The sequence below is a fragment of the Herpailurus yagouaroundi genome, unplaced genomic scaffold (assembly GCF_014898765.1).
Source record: "Herpailurus yagouaroundi ecotype Mexico unplaced genomic scaffold, PumYag 208, whole genome shotgun sequence".
Classification (NCBI taxonomy): domain Eukaryota; kingdom Metazoa; phylum Chordata; class Mammalia; order Carnivora; family Felidae; genus Herpailurus; species Herpailurus yagouaroundi.
In genome coordinates, this window is record NW_024412439.1 from 8,044,286 (window position 1) to 8,061,351 (window position 17,066).

General features: G+C 42.6%; 1 pseudogene; it reads left to right on the plus strand.

The window, feature by feature from the left end:
- The first annotated feature begins 847 nt into the window (after window positions 1-847).
- The window catches only part of LOC121015903 (myosin-2-like), a 23,471-nt pseudogene continuing 7,252 nt past the window's right edge, over window positions 848-17,066 (plus strand).

Consider the following 17,066-nt stretch of genomic DNA (forward strand, 5'->3'; position numbering starts at 1 on the left):
AAATGTAAAGAAATATAAGAACTATAAAGCAATGTTCTTACCAAGCCCTTTACAGATAGAGCCAAGTCACGTCCATGTTACTCTAGTGTAATTACACTAATATATCATCATTTTCTGGCTGTGCTGACATGGAAAATGTTGGGAAGTAGTCCCCAAAACACCTTTTACTACTAAAAAACATTCAACCATTTTTACTGCAGGCAAGTCCAATGAGTATGTGGGCAGGAAACAATGTGCTGTAGGGAGGATGCGTTTGGGCAAAAAGAAAACAGTGAAAGAACAAGGGTATCCCCGCAAACTACAAGGACACCAGCACTAGGACAGGACCTTCCTTCTTTTTAAATTGTCGAAGACACACAACTTGATTTTGCCAGGCGGAAAGGAAAGACCAACAGGTGAGAATTAACCGTCGCAAAGTCAGAATAAACATTTGTACTTTATTTCTACCATCGAATATGCAGCATATGAAAAGTGGCACAAGCAAACCTGAGTGTCATGCCCAGCAAGGCCAGGAGGAATTCATGAGAGAGGCCAGTTATTCTGGCTGCCTGGTCACTGCCTTTATCCACCAGCCTGAACCTTCCTTTCAGATCATCTTCTCAAATTATCCATAGGAGATTTATCCACATACTCAATAAGAAAAATATTTCTAATTATATCCAACCATTCTTAATATGAATGAGAATTATGCAGGGGCGCAAGATTGCCAAGACTTTTCTGCCAAACAATTCCTTTTGACTTAAGAAAGAACAGGCAGCTGCATTGTTTCCATAGCTCTCCATATAAAAGAGCCCTTGGAAGGAGGCTGACTGGCCTGCTTTAAAAAGCTCAAGGTAAGTGGGAACAGGGAACGGGCTTTCAAGAGGGACACTGGCCACGCTGCCTGCTGCCCTGTGTCAGCTGCAGCTGCTAGCTCGGTACTGCTCCTTCGGATACTACATGTTTCACATCCATGGCTTTGTTGCCTGCTGTTTACAATAGAAAGCAACACTGCAGATAGGATTGTGTGTGTGCGTGCGTGTGTGTGCACGTTAACTAATGAAGTGTTTCTTTTTTCTTTTTTTTTTAGTCAGCTTGCACTTATTTTTTACAGAACTGTCTTGCTTCCAGGCTACATCTCCACTTGCTAACAAGGTAAGATTCAGACTAACCAGTCCCTGGAGGGGAATGTGAGAGCCTCTGGGATGGATCTGTGTCACTTAGCAACCTTTGAGAAAGTGCTGGTCTCAGTAAATACCTTAACAAGTGTACTTCAGGAAAGGTGCTGGAGAAAGAGGGAAGGAGCGGACAATGCACATATAGTCATTTGGGATGCAAGCAATCATTGGTGGGGTGACATTTTGGCAAGAAAATTGCTAATGGAATTGCTAGTTTGCTAATAGAATATTCCGTGGGGGGAAAAATCTGCACTAAGATTCTCTTGCTAAAAATCTCAAATTTATAAAAATGTATCCTGCTTTTAGAGTTCATTAAGTAAACATGCTCTCTAACATATAAGAAAGAAGGAACCTAGGAAAATGCTTCCTTTAAACTTCATGAAAACTTTTAAGCAGTTACCGTGCCCAGTGCTGAGTGTTGCATGAAATTAAGATACTGCGAATCTTTTGTTACACACGTGAAGGTATTTCTGTGCCCTTTCTACTACTACTGTCCACCGCATTTCTGAAGGAAGACCCTGGTGGATAGCCGATCAAAATGAGTTTCGAGTAACCTGATCCTGTAATGACTGCAGTAACATTCTTTGCCAAACCGTTCATTCTACTGATGCGTCTGGCAATCGGCAGATAACAGAATAGAGCAGTCCAAGCCTGCATTCTCCAGAAGGAGATCTGAAAGGGCCAAGGGAGTCCTTCAGTGTAGAAGAATGAGGATAATAATAACATCGAGGGTCAACTAAACTTCAGTGAAATAAATTAAAAATAATTTTTAAAAATGAGGATAACATTTGCTATGGCTTTTATCCTCAGTTAGGTTAATGGATTAACTGGATTTAATACGCAAAGAAATGTTAGACAAACTCTAATAAGCACACAACTAGAGAAAAAGAGGTAAACAAAATTATCATCCCCCAAACCACTGACCTTGAGCGCTTCTGGCTGAAAATCTAAAGGAGGAAGTAAAGTTCTCTTACATTACAGGACAAGAAATGGAATTGTATCACGTTGCAATAAATGACATTTTACATCTAAATGGTAGCCTGCACAATTTCAAACTGCTTTCTGAGTCATCACTTGACCTTTTTCCCCAAAGTATCTGTAGTGTATCTCACAGGCTGTGAATTAAGAAAGGCAGATGTAATCCCTGTTCTAAAGAGGGAGACACTGAGGCTCAGAAAGATCAAGTGCCTTCCCCGGGGTCACAAGCCCCTCAGTAGCATGTGGAGACTACACTCAGCTCCCTGATTAGAATGCTAGTGTTGGAGGATGGGAGAAAATAACGCATGTAAAGCCCTGGGTACTATGATGGTTACACAGTGACCCTCGATACATCTGAGACCTTGTGATTATGTTTGTTCCAGTAACTATAGTATGGTGCACAGTGGACCTGCCTGGTGAAATTTCCAAAAAGTGGATTCTCCATGAAATATCATCAGTGCATAGAGATCTGCTGACACACATGGCAGTCCAGAATCTCTAATGTGAAATGCCCCGTCTCCTTTAGGATCTCTGAGCTCAGCAGCCATGAGTTCAGACCAGGAAATGGCCATTTTTGGGGAGGCAGCTCCGTACCTCCGAAAGTCTGAAAAGGAGCGCATTGAGGCCCAGAATAGGCCCTTCGATGCCAAGACGTCTGTGTTTGTGGCGGAGCCCAAGGAATCCTTCGTCAAAGGGACTATCCAGAGCAGAGAAGCAGGGAAGGTGACGGTGAAGACTGAAGCGGGAGCGGTAAGTAGAGTCCATGGAGCTGGCCACACGTGATTGATGATTTTTGGTTTGGTCACTCAATTGACAAAAAGTTATCCTTCCTACCTACCAGACTCTGACAGTGAAAGATGATCAAGTCTACCCCATGAACCCTCCCAAATACGACAAGATCGAGGACATGGCCATGATGACGCACCTGCACGAGCCCGCCGTGCTGTACAACCTCAAAGAGCGTTACGCAGCCTGGATGATCTACGTGAGCACCCCCTGCCCCAGCCCCAAGTGGTCTTTATCGCCATCACCACCGACCTGCCAGTCTACTGCTTCCACTCTAGTATAAATGGGTCAAAAGTAGTGACCCGTTTCGTTTTCACTAGTAGCGTAACTAGTTCGCACACAAGTTAACTCGTTAGTACATCAGTTAGTTAACTAATTAAAAGGCTCACTATTGCTATTGTGAGGCACAACCCAACAACCAGACTTCATTCTCCGTCTTCCCATACAAAGCCAGGCAAGGCCACCATCCATGTGCACTGGGTTTGCCACATGTCCCTTGAACAACAATGGAGCAGCTACTGTTTATGGCTCAACCATGTGCCTACATTTCTACCACTCCCCCCCATCCTAGTTGTACAATCATCCAGAGGGAAATGATAAAGTTATGTCTCAACACATAAAAATGTTTTAAGAACCAAATTTCACGCAGTTACACTCCTCCAAAATAACAGCAACCAGCATCCGTGTGTTCTGGTCCCTTCTACATGAATGCCACCTCCTCGAGTTAACCTCTCCACCTTCCTCCGGCAGAGCAGGACATTCTGTCCTATGGTCTCTGCCCCAGCCACAGCACTGACCTTGGGTTTCCACCGCCATCCATTCACATGTCTGTCCCCTATGTGGACTGGAAACCCAGAGCTCCCCGAGGAATGGCATCTCATTCAGGTTTTGCTCCTGTGCCCTGCAGAGGTCTGGCACATGATACATACCCAGTAAACATTGCAGAACGGAACTTACTACATCACACTGACATTTTTGTGTGCTTCAGCCAGTGCTGCTATGCAGCTGGATGACACCTGCACAGGTGCACCTGCTGCTCAGGGCCAGTGTCCATGCTGACTGGCCAGTGCCTGTCTTACACCAGCTGTCCAAGTTTTTGAAAATCTCCCTGTTTGGTCATAATGTATTCACATCATTCTGTGTCCTGTTTCTTTAGAGCTTCATAGAAATTTGCAAATGTTTCCCCCACATTGCTAAATACGTTCATGCATTTTTAATTTTTTTTAATGTTCTTTACCTTTGAGACAAAGAGAGAGAATGCAAGTGGGGGAGGGGGAGAGAGAGGGGGGGACACAGAATCTGAAGCAGGCTCCAGGCTCTGAGCTGTCAGCACAGAGACTGACACGGGGCTCGAACTCACAAACCGTGAGATCATGACCTGAGCTGAAGTCAGCTGCCCAACCAACTGAGCCACCCAGGCGCCCCCATTCATGCATTTTTAAATGCCTTTTTAAATGCCTGCATCCCACTGTCTTTAGAAGATTTCCTGTAGTTCACCTAACTGCTTCCCTAGTGTTGGGCACTTCGGGTGTGTCCAAACTTCCTTTTTCATGAATTTGAACTATCTTAATGCTGCAAAGGAAATCTATGCATATTTCCTAAAACAGAGTAAAAAAATGTCTCATCCTACACATGAAGAAACAAAACAAAACCAACCTTTGGAGCTCCTGCTATGTGAAAGTCTTGTGATAAGTCCCAAAAGGAATAGTAAAAATTCTAAATTGGGATCCCTCCCCTCATGGATTTTACTATCTCATTATTGAAACTTCCAACTAGTTTTCATGCCAATGCCTTCGAGAAATGTAGGGTACTTACTTAAAGTGCTCCTTTGGGTCAGATTTCATCTAAGTGAAATGCACACCTAGCAGGAGAAGCCTTTGGATAGCTGCTTTTTTTTATTCCCTTGAATAGACCTACTCAGGCCTCTTCTGCGTCACCGTCAACCCCTACAAGTGGCTGCCGGTGTATAACCCCGAGGTGGTGACCGCCTACCGAGGCAAGAAGCGCCAGGAGGCCCCGCCCCACATCTTCTCCATCTCCGACAACGCCTATCAGTTCATGCTGACAGGTGAGTTGAATGCTCTGTATGTTCATAATCTTTTCAGAGCAGAACAATAAGAGAAAGAGACTCTAACCATCTCAACACAGTCTCTGAGCCCTTTGGTTGAGCTGGAGACAGTCCGGAAAAGAGAAGGTGTAAAAGACAACTTGCAATCCCTAACATTACATAATAGATAATGATCTCTTAAACTTTTAAAAGTCAACAGAGGTTGGCCATAGTTAGAGAACTGACTTTTGAGTGACTCAGAAACTAGAAAAACTTGAGCAAAAATTATAAAGCACTGTTTACATGTATGTACACACACACACACACACACACACACACACACACACACATACACAATCACATACACAGACTGTGTTTCCATTACCAAGAGCCAAAAACCAGAAGAGTAAAATCTGCCTCTGTGGCCTTATCCTCAACATCAGAAACTAAGACCAATGAATACCCTCTCTACATCACAGAAGGTGTAAATTCTCTTGCCCTTTGCCCAGAACCAATCTGAACACGGCGTGTTTGGTATTAAAACAGCTACACCATGAATCTTCTTCCTAGAATACTGTCTCAGCTAGCCCAATCTAAGATACTTGGGGAAAGGGTTTAGAGAATTCATCTTGGGAGAGTAAAACAGTAGAACAAACCTTTCACCCCAAATATGACTAAAGCCATGATTACTTCCAAAGCTATACTTCTGTGCTATATTTACCCCATCCCACATACTGTTTCTTGCACCTACAATTAACACGTCACTGCTAGAGTTGTCATCTGAACCCAAGTGAAGACTCAAGTCCATTTTTAATATTTCCTTGGTGGTCGAATATGAAAAAGACAAGATCTGGTGCTTGTTTACAGTGTTCTGTTTAAATGGTTGCACGTATGCTAAAGTCAGCGGTGGGGTGCAGGGAGGGACTGGGGTACACGAAAGGGATACCGGAGGCCTCAGGCTCATGAAGCCCCAGGGATTGCAGAGGCCAGTCTGAAAAACACTAAGTTTGTTCCATTTTACTTACTGCTTACAAATATACAAAACCAAGAAACAAAAAAAAAAACCCAGTATTAAATGTCTATAATTTCTCTTTTATAGACCGAGAGAATCAATCAATCCTGATCACGTAAGCAAATTTTATGCTCTCTTCTCATGGCTGTGACAGTTGCCACGTTTGGAACCTCCTCTGACTTAGCTTTTATTTGGCAGCGGAGAATCCGGGGCAGGGAAGACCGTGAACACCAAGCGTGTCATCCAGTACTTTGCAACAATTGCGGTCACTGGAGAGAAGAAGAAGGAGGAAGCTGGCAAAATGCAGGTGGGTCTGGGGTCAGACTCAAGAGGTCAGGGCTCTCAGGAAGTCTGGAGCCCAGACGTGAGGACCGTGCTTGCCTTTGCAGGGGACTCTGGAAGATCAAATCATCAGCGCCAACCCCCTACTGGAGGCCTTTGGCAACGCCAAGACCGTGAGGAACGACAACTCCTCTCGCTTTGTGAGTCTCTTCGTCACTAGTATGGTCAACATTCATGGGATGCTTGTGAAGATGCTCTCTGAATCTTTTCCATTCACATTATATTGCAGCACGAATCTTTCCTTTCCCTCTGAGCACATAACATGGATCCAAGTCCCATCTAAAAAGATGTGACCACCATATATCCGAGTTCTTTCTTCTCTGGTCATTACCTCCAATTATTCACAATTTTAAAATGAAAGATAGGGGCGCCTGGGTGGCTCAGTTGGTTAAGCATCCAACTTCAGCTCAGGTCACGATTTCACAGTTCATGGATTCAAGCCCCGCATCGGGCTCTGTGCTGACAGCTCAGAGCCTGGAGCCTGCTTTGGATTCTGTGTCTCCCTCCCTCTCTGCCCCTCCCCCACTTGATTGCACACACTCTCTCTTTCAAAAATAAACACTAAAAAAAAATTTTCTAAATATTAACACATTAGCATTCCAAGTGTTTTGAGTTTCTTGAAGATTTGATATGATTGAAAAACAAAGTAGTAATATTAGTTTTCCTTTCAAGGGTAAATTCATTAGAATCCACTTTGGCACTACGGGAAAACTGGCTTCTGCTGATATTGAAACATGTAAGTGCCTGGATCTCCTTTGCGGTCATTTCTGTTGCTTATAACCTATATAAGGTGAACCCAAAGTAAAATTCGCATCCCGCGTGAAGTTTTGCACTGCTCCGCTTGTCATTTGTTTACTTCCAGATCTGTTAGAGAAGTCCAGAGTTACTTTCCAGCTTAAGGCTGAAAGGAGCTATCACATTTTTTATCAGATCACATCAAACAAGAAACCAGAACTAATTGGTAAGAAATGTCATGATCCCTTTTGAGAATGATTACACCAGCACCCTCCATGCATGGTCCAACCTCGTATTCCATGACTGAATTTTGTCAGGTTTATCATCTGGAGTTTGAAAATAGCTTTGTAATTTTACGTGTGCTTATGATAAAAATCCAAAAGAAAAACTGAGGATAACACCCTCAAATCCTATCACTATGAAATAACCACTGTGAACACTTGGGTGGACACTGTTCTAGTAATTTTCTGTATATGCACCTTGAATACAGAAACACATACATACAATAACTGGAATCACAGTTTCATACTCTCCTGTGATGTACTTTTTTCATTGAATAATAACGTATCATGGTTTTTTCCACATCACCAACCGCAGCTGCACATTATTATTTCTAATGGTTGCATAGTGTTATATGGTAGAGATAAGCATTATTTACTTAACCATACCCTTTTAAGGATATTTAGGTTGTTTCCAGTTCTGGATTTTAAAGAGTCAGTGCTGTGCTGACCATTCTTACAGATATAACTTTTCCCAGTATGGGATAATCTTCTTTGGCTTTATACAGTGTCTTAGAATTTATCTAGACATCTCTTGTTTTAGTGAAGGGGATAATTCTGCTTACCTTTTCTCTGTTTCACGTACACAGAAATGCTTCTGATCACCACCAACCCATATGATTACCCATTTGTCAGTCAAGGGGAGATCAGTGTGGCTAGCATTGATGATCAGGAAGAACTGATGGCAACTGATGTAAGTGGAACGCAAGAAAATCAGAATGATGTTGGGTTAGAAGCTATGGTCCCTCCAGATAAATATTCAGATTCTTGTAGAAATAGCAAAAGAGGGTTCAAAGGCAAGCATGGATGTGCCACCCAGAGCCAACCAAAAGGATTAAGATGTGTTCCACAACATTTTACTTTCCCTTTTAAAAACCTGTCATTTCTGAATTTACCTAAACCACTTTTTTTTGAAATCCACTTAATGAGATCCATACCACTTCTCAAAATAACAAGTCCTTTAAATTTACTATTTTGTTCTTTCTCTTAAGTTTACTTTTTGAATCTTAGAGGCTATGTTCAGTGCTGGCCTTTGGTTGACCAACTCCCCATACACCCACTCTAAAGAGTTCCTTGCACCCCCATTAGCACTGAGAGTTTGACCAACAAGTCAGGAATCAGAATGTGAACAATGCATAGTAAGTGTGTAGATCATAACCTAACAGTTATCTTATTGGTTATGTCGGCAGAGTGCTATTGATATTTTGGGCTTTACTAATGAAGAGAAAGTCTCCATCTACAAGCTCACGGGTGCCGTGATGCATTATGGGAACATGAAGTTCAAGCAGAAGCAGCGCGAGGAGCAGGCCGAGCCAGATGGCACCGAAGGTATCAACCAAGTCAACCACCTGATTTTATTTTTGTTTGAAAATCACATTCTTAAACTTGTTACCCTTGCATTTGTCTAGGAAGACAAATTCATTTTTAAGAATTGAGTTTTAAAGCATACCCAGATAATATACTATGGGAAGCCTCATATTAGATAGATGTTTCCTAACATTAATGAAGTTTTCTAGGGCACACTACCCACAAAGTCTTGAACTCAGTGGGAAAAAAATGGGCAAGAATGCTCAAAAAGATATTCTGAAAACACTGCATAAAATGTCTATAGATTAAACAAACTTTTTTTGAGCAAGTGGGTCGCTTTGGGCCATAATAACATTGTTCTACCCTTTCTTGCTTTCAGTTGCTGACAAGGCAGCCTATCTCCAGAGTCTGAACTCTGCTGACCTGCTCAAAGCCCTCTGTTACCCTAGGGTCAAGGTCGGCAATGAGTTTGTCACCAAAGGCCAGACTGTAGAGCAGGTAGGTGCATAATTCAAATTCGTCAACAGGAATTGAGCATTTTTACAGTCCTCTGATAACCTCAAGGGAAATATTTTTGTTTTTCAAGGTGTACAATGCAGTGGGTGCCCTGGCCAAGGCTGTCTATGAGAAGATGTTCCTGTGGATGGTCACCCGCATCAACCAGCAGCTGGACACCAAGCAGCCCAGACAGTACTTCATCGGGGTCCTGGACATCGCCGGCTTTGAGATCTTTGATGTGAGTTGTTGGAATAAGCGGCCCTGTTAAGGCCCCTCCGCTTCGTGTCTGCTCTGCCGAATTCCCCCTGGGTTTCCCAAACTCACTTGAGCTCTTTGGTGTTTGCAACGCCCTAGTTCAACAGCCTGGAGCAGCTGTGCATCAACTTCACCAACGAGAAGCTGCAACAGTTCTTCAACCACCACATGTTCGTGCTGGAGCAGGAGGAGTACAAGAAGGAGGGCATCGAGTGGACGTTCATCGACTTTGGGATGGACCTGGCTGCCTGCATCGAGCTCATCGAGAAGGTGTCCTGATCTGTCCACTCAGTAACCTCGTCTTGTCTACTCTGCAGCTCACTGCTGCAGCTCATGTGTACCTTACACTCATTTTGCTTTGCTTTAATCCAGCCTATGGGCATCTTCTCCATCCTGGAGGAGGAGTGCATGTTCCCCAAGGCCACAGACACCTCCTTCAAGAACAAGCTGTACGAGCAGCATATTGGAAAGTCCGCCAACTTCCAGAAGCCCAAGGTGGTCAAAGGCAAGGCCGAGGCCCACTTCTCTCTGATACACTACGCTGGCACCGTGGACTACAACATAACTGGCTGGCTGGACAAGAACAAGGACCCACTGAATGAGACTGTGGTCGGTCTGTACCAGAAGTCTTCAATGAAAACTCTAGCTTACCTCTTCTCTGGAGCTCAAACGGCTGATGCAGGTAATGCTCAAAAACTGTAACACTTTCTGTAGGTATTACAAAAAGTGATGTTAGCTTAAGGCCAGTTTCAGGATGGCAGGGCCAGACCCATTGCTCTTCCACATTTTGAGTAAATAGGCTGCATTGCAGTCATACATGTGTGTCTCACTCCAGCACTGACAGAGGCCTTACTGCGAATGGTCAGAGAGGAACTATTAGGATCTCAACCAATGAAAAGCCTCAGTTTCTTGGATTCTCTCCTGCTTCTTCCTTCACATCTACTGGATATTGAGTATCTAGGAATATTTAAGACAATGGAGTGACAGAGCTCTCCCTATCTAGACTAGCTTCCACTGATGATTTTTGAAGTTACTGTGTCCCCCAAGTGTCCTAACATTAAGGATCCACCTTTATGATACAGTGAAGTGAATCCCTTCATTTCACCTTAAAATGTAGAAAAAAAAAAATCACAGAAGAGTGGATGCAAGCTTAGTTGACAGGTAAGAGTCACTCAGGCTCCAACAGAGAGGCCAGCAGTGTCCCCCAAAGTGCAGAAGTCGGCAATAAATAAGCACGAAACATCCCTGCCAATTCAAAAGTACACTTGAGTGACACCTTCCCTTATTTTCTCTCCAGAGGCGAGTGGTGGAGCCAAGAAAGGCGGCAAGAAGAAGGGCTCCTCTTTCCAGACAGTGTCTGCCCTTTTCCGGGTAAGGACGAAACTGGGTCTCACACTCCCCAGTTGCTTTAGGAAAGTCTGTTTTTCAAAGCACAGACTCGTCTTTCCACAAGTCACTTAGGAAAAGACTGACACTGATTAATGGCTTCTGTTCATCGATGTTTGGAGAGAAGAGGTTCAAATTACTGAGAAATCATTAGCTCGTCTTTCATGACAAGCCAAGTAAAGCCGAATATTTGACAGGAAATTTTGTAAAACGGAATACTCTACCATTCATAATCTAGTCAAGTCGTGAAACTAAGCAATGACATGTACTCAGAGAGACTAAATCATCAGTGAAACTAAGGAAAATCTAGCAGCTAGCTTAGAAGGAACTTAATATGGCATCCTTGTTCTTAGTCCAGTCAATCCTCGATTACAACTGGTAGATTGTTCCCCTTTAGCTAATCTTTCTGCCCTGAAAGGGCAGATATATTTATGAGAAAAAGCCCCATCATGATGTAGGCATGCATGTAGTCACTGGAGAATATGGAGAGTTTGGGAGAAGAAAGTGAAACCAGTATGGGAAGGCTAGTATGGGAAGGCAATGGCCTTATAAATGTTTATGGAAAGCCATGGACCAGGGAGGAAGTAGGACTTTGCTTGAAAAAGATCATGTGTCAGGCTGTGTAACTCCTGCTAACTCAAGTGGAGAAAGAGGGACTAAGGAGAAACCTGCATGTCAGGAGAAGCATGGCAAGGTATTACCTTACATGAAAATGATTCCTGCTGGTCATTCAACTCAGCCATAGGCATTGATTTTATAGACACCGCCAAATACTCATAACCATATTAAAGTTGGAGATAACAGGATTTTTCCTGATTTCACAGGAGAATTTGAACAAGCTGATGACCAACCTCAGGAGCACACATCCTCATTTTGTGCGGTGTATCATCCCCAATGAAACCAAAACTCCTGGTAAGAAGCTCTAGAATGAAAGCACAAAGCATGATTACCACACCTCCCTTCAAAAAAGATCTCCACAGTGGAATAAATATGTATATTTATAGGGGCCATGGAGCATGAACTTGTCCTGCACCAGCTGAGGTGTAACGGAGTGCTGGAAGGCATCCGCATCTGCAGGAAGGGATTCCCCAGCAGAATCCTTTATGCAGACTTCAAACAGAGGTCAGGCTCTCCTAATTACGGTGTATCTTAAAGTTTAATATAAATATACTTATGCAAGCAAAACAATTTAGTGAAAAATATGTCTCTATTTGTTTTGATTTGCCACAAAAAAAGAGTGAAAAGTGATAAGCCTCAAAACACCTTTATAATCTAGACCACATATTTTATACCCCAGACTTTTCATGGGCTTTACCAAGCTCCTGGCTTAGCCCACAGATATATACACTAACTTCAATAATTACGAAAACTATCATTTTTTAATGTGTAAATCTGTTTGGGTTATCTCATTTTACAAAACGTCGGTAGAGGTAAGTCCTATCAACACCTCCTTTTATAGATGAATGAACTTGAGCCTCAAGGAGATTAAGCTACTTGCTCAAAGTCACATGGTTATTGGTGTCTGAGTTAGGAATTCCCCCATGCAGGTATATATCTCCCAGTGGGTCCTTTTCTGTCACTTCCTATCTTCATCTTTCTGTCTCACACACCAGTTTCACAAGGTTTCCCAGAATGTTCACAATACCAGTTCCTCAGCAACTTTCTCCTCCCTAGAGAAGTCCATCTTGGGAGTCAAACAAGAGGCCAAGGGGATAAGGGGCTGGCAGCAGCTCCAGGGAGCTGGTTACATGTTACATTTTATTGGTCATCTACATCTTGGTGTGAATAAGATCACAGAATCCTTTCCTGAGAACAAGGTCTGATGAGGCAGAAAGGAAAGCTACAGCTGTGCAGGAAGGTGAAATGGGGTAAAAAGAGACAGTTGATGCTAGTTTGACCAACTACATATAGGAAGTCCTTCCTGTGAACAAAGGAGGATACGTTTTTTTAAAGCTCCAATTTTCTAAATAGGTCATTTAATGTTTATCTGCTATTAGTGTCATCATAAAGCACCTTAAAAAAAAAAAACCTATTATTTACTTAAACAGATACAAGGTATTAAATGCAAGTGCAATCCCTGAAGGGCAGTTCATTGACAGCAAGAAGGCTTCTGAGAAGCTCCTTGCGTCCATCGACATTGACCACACCCAGTATAAATTTGGTCACACCAAGGTAATGGTCTCTAAAGCCCACCCGATGCTATCCGTGTCCCTTTGAAGTTTATGTACAGTTTCTGATCTGCAAATCCTCCCCCCCGCAGGTCTTTTTCAAAGCTGGTCTTCTGGGGCTTCTGGAGGAGATGCGAGATGACAAGCTGGCCCAGCTGATTACCCGAACCCAGGCCAGGTGCAGAGGCTTCTTGGCCAGAGTGGAGTACCAGAGGATGGTGGAGAGAAGGTATAAATATAAATTATTTATTCACATCTTTCTGCTTCAGAAACACATTTGAGGTGGCTTAAGACTCAGACATGATAAGGCCACTGATGTCAGCAAGAATGGGGAAGAGTCCTACACTGACTCTTCAGGTAGGGGTCATCACCGTGAAACATATTCTGAGTCCAGGGTAAAAGGGGGGGGGCATAAAGAGTGGATAGCTCTCATCTAACAAGAGAAAATACAGCAGTGTAAAAATAAACCAGTGTGAATTTAGTTGATAGATCATTAAATTAGACACATTGACTGAACAGCAGACAGTATTTGCAACAGTGATTTTTTTTTTTTTTTTTTTTTTTGCACCAGAGTTTAGGGCTTTTAATTTGTCCCAAAGTTGCTGAAGCAAAAATCAACAGTGATTTTTTAAAAAATATTTATTTTTGAGATAGAGAGAAAGAGCATGGAGGAGGGGCTGAGAGGGGGGGACAGAGGATCTGAAGTGGGCTCCGAACTGATAGCACAGAGCCCGACTTGGAGCTTGAACTCATGAACCATGAGATTATGACCTGAGCTGAAGTCGGATGTTTAACAGACTGAGACACCCAGGTGCCCCTCCACAGTGATTTTTATGCAAGATGTAGAAACCACTTCTTCCATCTGATTATTTCTATTATCAAGCTGTTATGATTTAAAACATTGAGGACATTTATCTGTGAAAGATTTTTTTCAGTAAGTTAATACAATGTCACAAGATACATAGCTTTCTGGTGATCTGATTTGATGCAGGGTCAGAATTCTAAGTGCAAAGAGCCAGGTGTCTCAAACTGCAGAATGCATGTGAACAGGGCCCATGTTGAGAAATGCATTTCTATTGGCACATGCACATTCATACACCTGTGTGTAAATATATATGTAATTTACATGAAACAAATTTTATTTCTATCACCTGTAGTTATGTTAATACCTTCTACTGTATTCTATTTTATTAAAAATAATAAGTTTGCTTATAAACCACTATATGTATGTATATATAAATATATATATAAGTATATATGTATATTTATATATATATATTTATATATGTATATTTATATATATATATTTATATATACATACATTTATATATACATACACACATACACACACATATATGTATGTATTTGGGCAGTTAATTGCTTATATGTGAAGGTAATTCATTTTTTAAATAATTTAGATTTTTTAAATGTGAGAATATTACAGAGTAGAGTGCAAAATTCACACAACATTAAAATACATGAAACCAGAGATTTTCACAGAAATTCTTCTTTAATGAAGCCCTTTGTTCACACCCACATCCCTCAGGGGTCTAGCTCCCCTTAACTGCTCTTCGTGGTGTTCCAGTGGCAAAGCCTGAGAAGCACTGGTATACAGCAGTTCTTAAAGGGTGGTCCTTAGACCTGAATTGTCAGTGTCTTTTGCAAACTTATTAAAAATGCAAATTTTTAGACCCCCATCTCAGATCCTCTGACTCTGAATCTCTGGGGATAAGGCTCAGGAACTAGTATTTTACAAGTCCTTCAGATGATTCTTAGGTACACCAAAAGTTGGAGAGGCCCTGATGAAGAGAGGTGAGTGATTAACACGTCCTTGACCATCATCCCAAAGTAGAATTTCTTCCATCTGTGCTTCTGAAGGTAGGCGAGGAACAGGGTGGGACAGAACCTCCAGCTCTCACTGCCAAGACTTCATCTCATTTCTTCATCCACACAGTATCTAACTTGCACCAATTACATTTCAGAGAAGCCCTCTTCTGCATCCAGTACAACATCCGTGCCTTCATGAACGTCAAGCACTGGCCCTGGATGAAACTCTTCTTCAAGATCAAGCCCCTCCTCAAGAGCGCAGAGACCGAGAAGGAGATGGCCACCATGAAGGAGGAGTTTCAGAAAACCAAAGACGAACTCGCCAAGTCAGAGGCGAAGAGGAAGGAACTGGAGGAAAAGATGGTGTCACTGTTGAAAGAAAAAAACGACCTGCAGCTCCAAGTTCAGGCTGTAAGTGGTGGCGTCACGCTATAGGTGCTGCAATCGGGATGCGAGTGGCCGCAAGTGCAAAGAGTTGGGTAGTCGGTGTGGGGACACTCACTGGGGGGAGAAGGTCAGTGCACTCTGATGGTTCCAGTAAAGTCCATACATCCTTTCATCATCCCAAACCAGGAGCAATAAGGTAAAACAGACCACTGTCACCCATCCTCCACAATTTCATCAAACTACAGGATTTATTACTTCTTTTCTAAAAATTTTGAAGACAGTCCTTGGAAGTGATTTTAACATAAAACTATCACAAATGAAATATTAAGGGGAGGATAGCATGTACAGAGTTGATTTTTTTTTTAAATCTCTGAAACTTCCTTAAACTCATGGATGTCCATGAGTCTTAAATCACAATACATACAGCTGGCAAATGTCAGGAATTCTACAACACATTTTAGGGAATTCTTGTTTGTCACTGATCTCCACAACTCGGGTCCATTCTTTCCAATCCATCTGCACAGGCTGTGCCCCATCACGTCACACCTGGATTGCTGTGTCAGCACCCAAGATGCTCTGCCCACTCACCCCCACCCCCCCCACCACAGCCCTCTCCTCCCTCCAGCCTATTCGCTGTTCACTCCCGCACCAGTCATTTCAGAACAGCCTCATCAACTCTGAAATGTAATTTATGAGACTGCCTTTCATTTCGGAGTGAACTGAATTGGTCTGGTATAATTTACTCATCACGAAATCATATATTTCTCCTGTTGATTAAAATTGGTTTCTTCTGTCAAGTGTAGGCAGTGTAATAACTCTTTCTTCTTGATCACAGAAGGAAAAAGAGCTGTCTTCTGTGCCCACCCCCTTCAGATCTATCCGGAATGCTCTTCTGTTGTCCCTAGAGATTTACTAAGAATTTGTCCTACACACGACATTCACTACATGGTACATGCAGCACATTTTACTCTTTTGTGGATTCAAAGGCTGATATGGAGTCTCCTGATGAATGTGTATATCAATTTGTCACTCATATCCTGTTCACTCCCAACCCTCTTAATTGGAGACATAGCAGGTTGCCAAGAATTCCTTGATTACTTTATGCCCTAACTTGAATGTAGAACATCATAACCAAGATCATCTTCCAGTTCTACAAAGAGAACCAGTTAATTAGCAGCTGCATCCTGAAATGCTCACTGGAATGCTTTCTCTCCTCCTGCTCCATCCCCCAATGACTTGATTTCTACAAAATCAAATCCTACCCACTTCTCAAGGCTCAACTCAAATGCCACTTCATTCAAGGAAACCACCTCTAATAGAACTTCTCCGATCTCTTCTGTCACTAACTGCTTTCTAAATTCACGCTAGCTTTTTGGGGGTAGGCTTTCTTTTTTTTTAAATCTTTTTTTTTTTAACGTTTATTTATTTTTGAGACAGAGAGAGACAGAGCATGAATGGGGAGGGTCAGAGAGAGGGAGACACAGAATCTGAAACAGGCTCCAGGCTCTGAGCTGTCAGCACAGAGCCCGACGCGGGGCTCGAACTCACGGACCGTGAGATCATGACCTGAGCCGAAGTCGGCCGCTTAACCAAGTGAGCCACCCAGGCGCCCCAAGGGGGGGGGGGGTAGGGTTTCTAATCTACCAGAGAATACACTCTTCTGAAGGAATAGGATAAAATCTGATTCATTTTGGTTTTCTCGCAATGTATCCTGGATTGCATACAGGAGGTGGTTCATATTTTTTTTAAAGCCAAAGATCCAACAGCAGAGGTTAACATTGTTATTGCTGTGAAATATTTCATTCTTTCTTTCCAATTTTGATTTTGTTTCCAACTCTAGGAAGCTGAAGGCTTAGCTGATGCAGAGGAAAGGTGCGATCAGCTGATCAAAACGAAAATCCA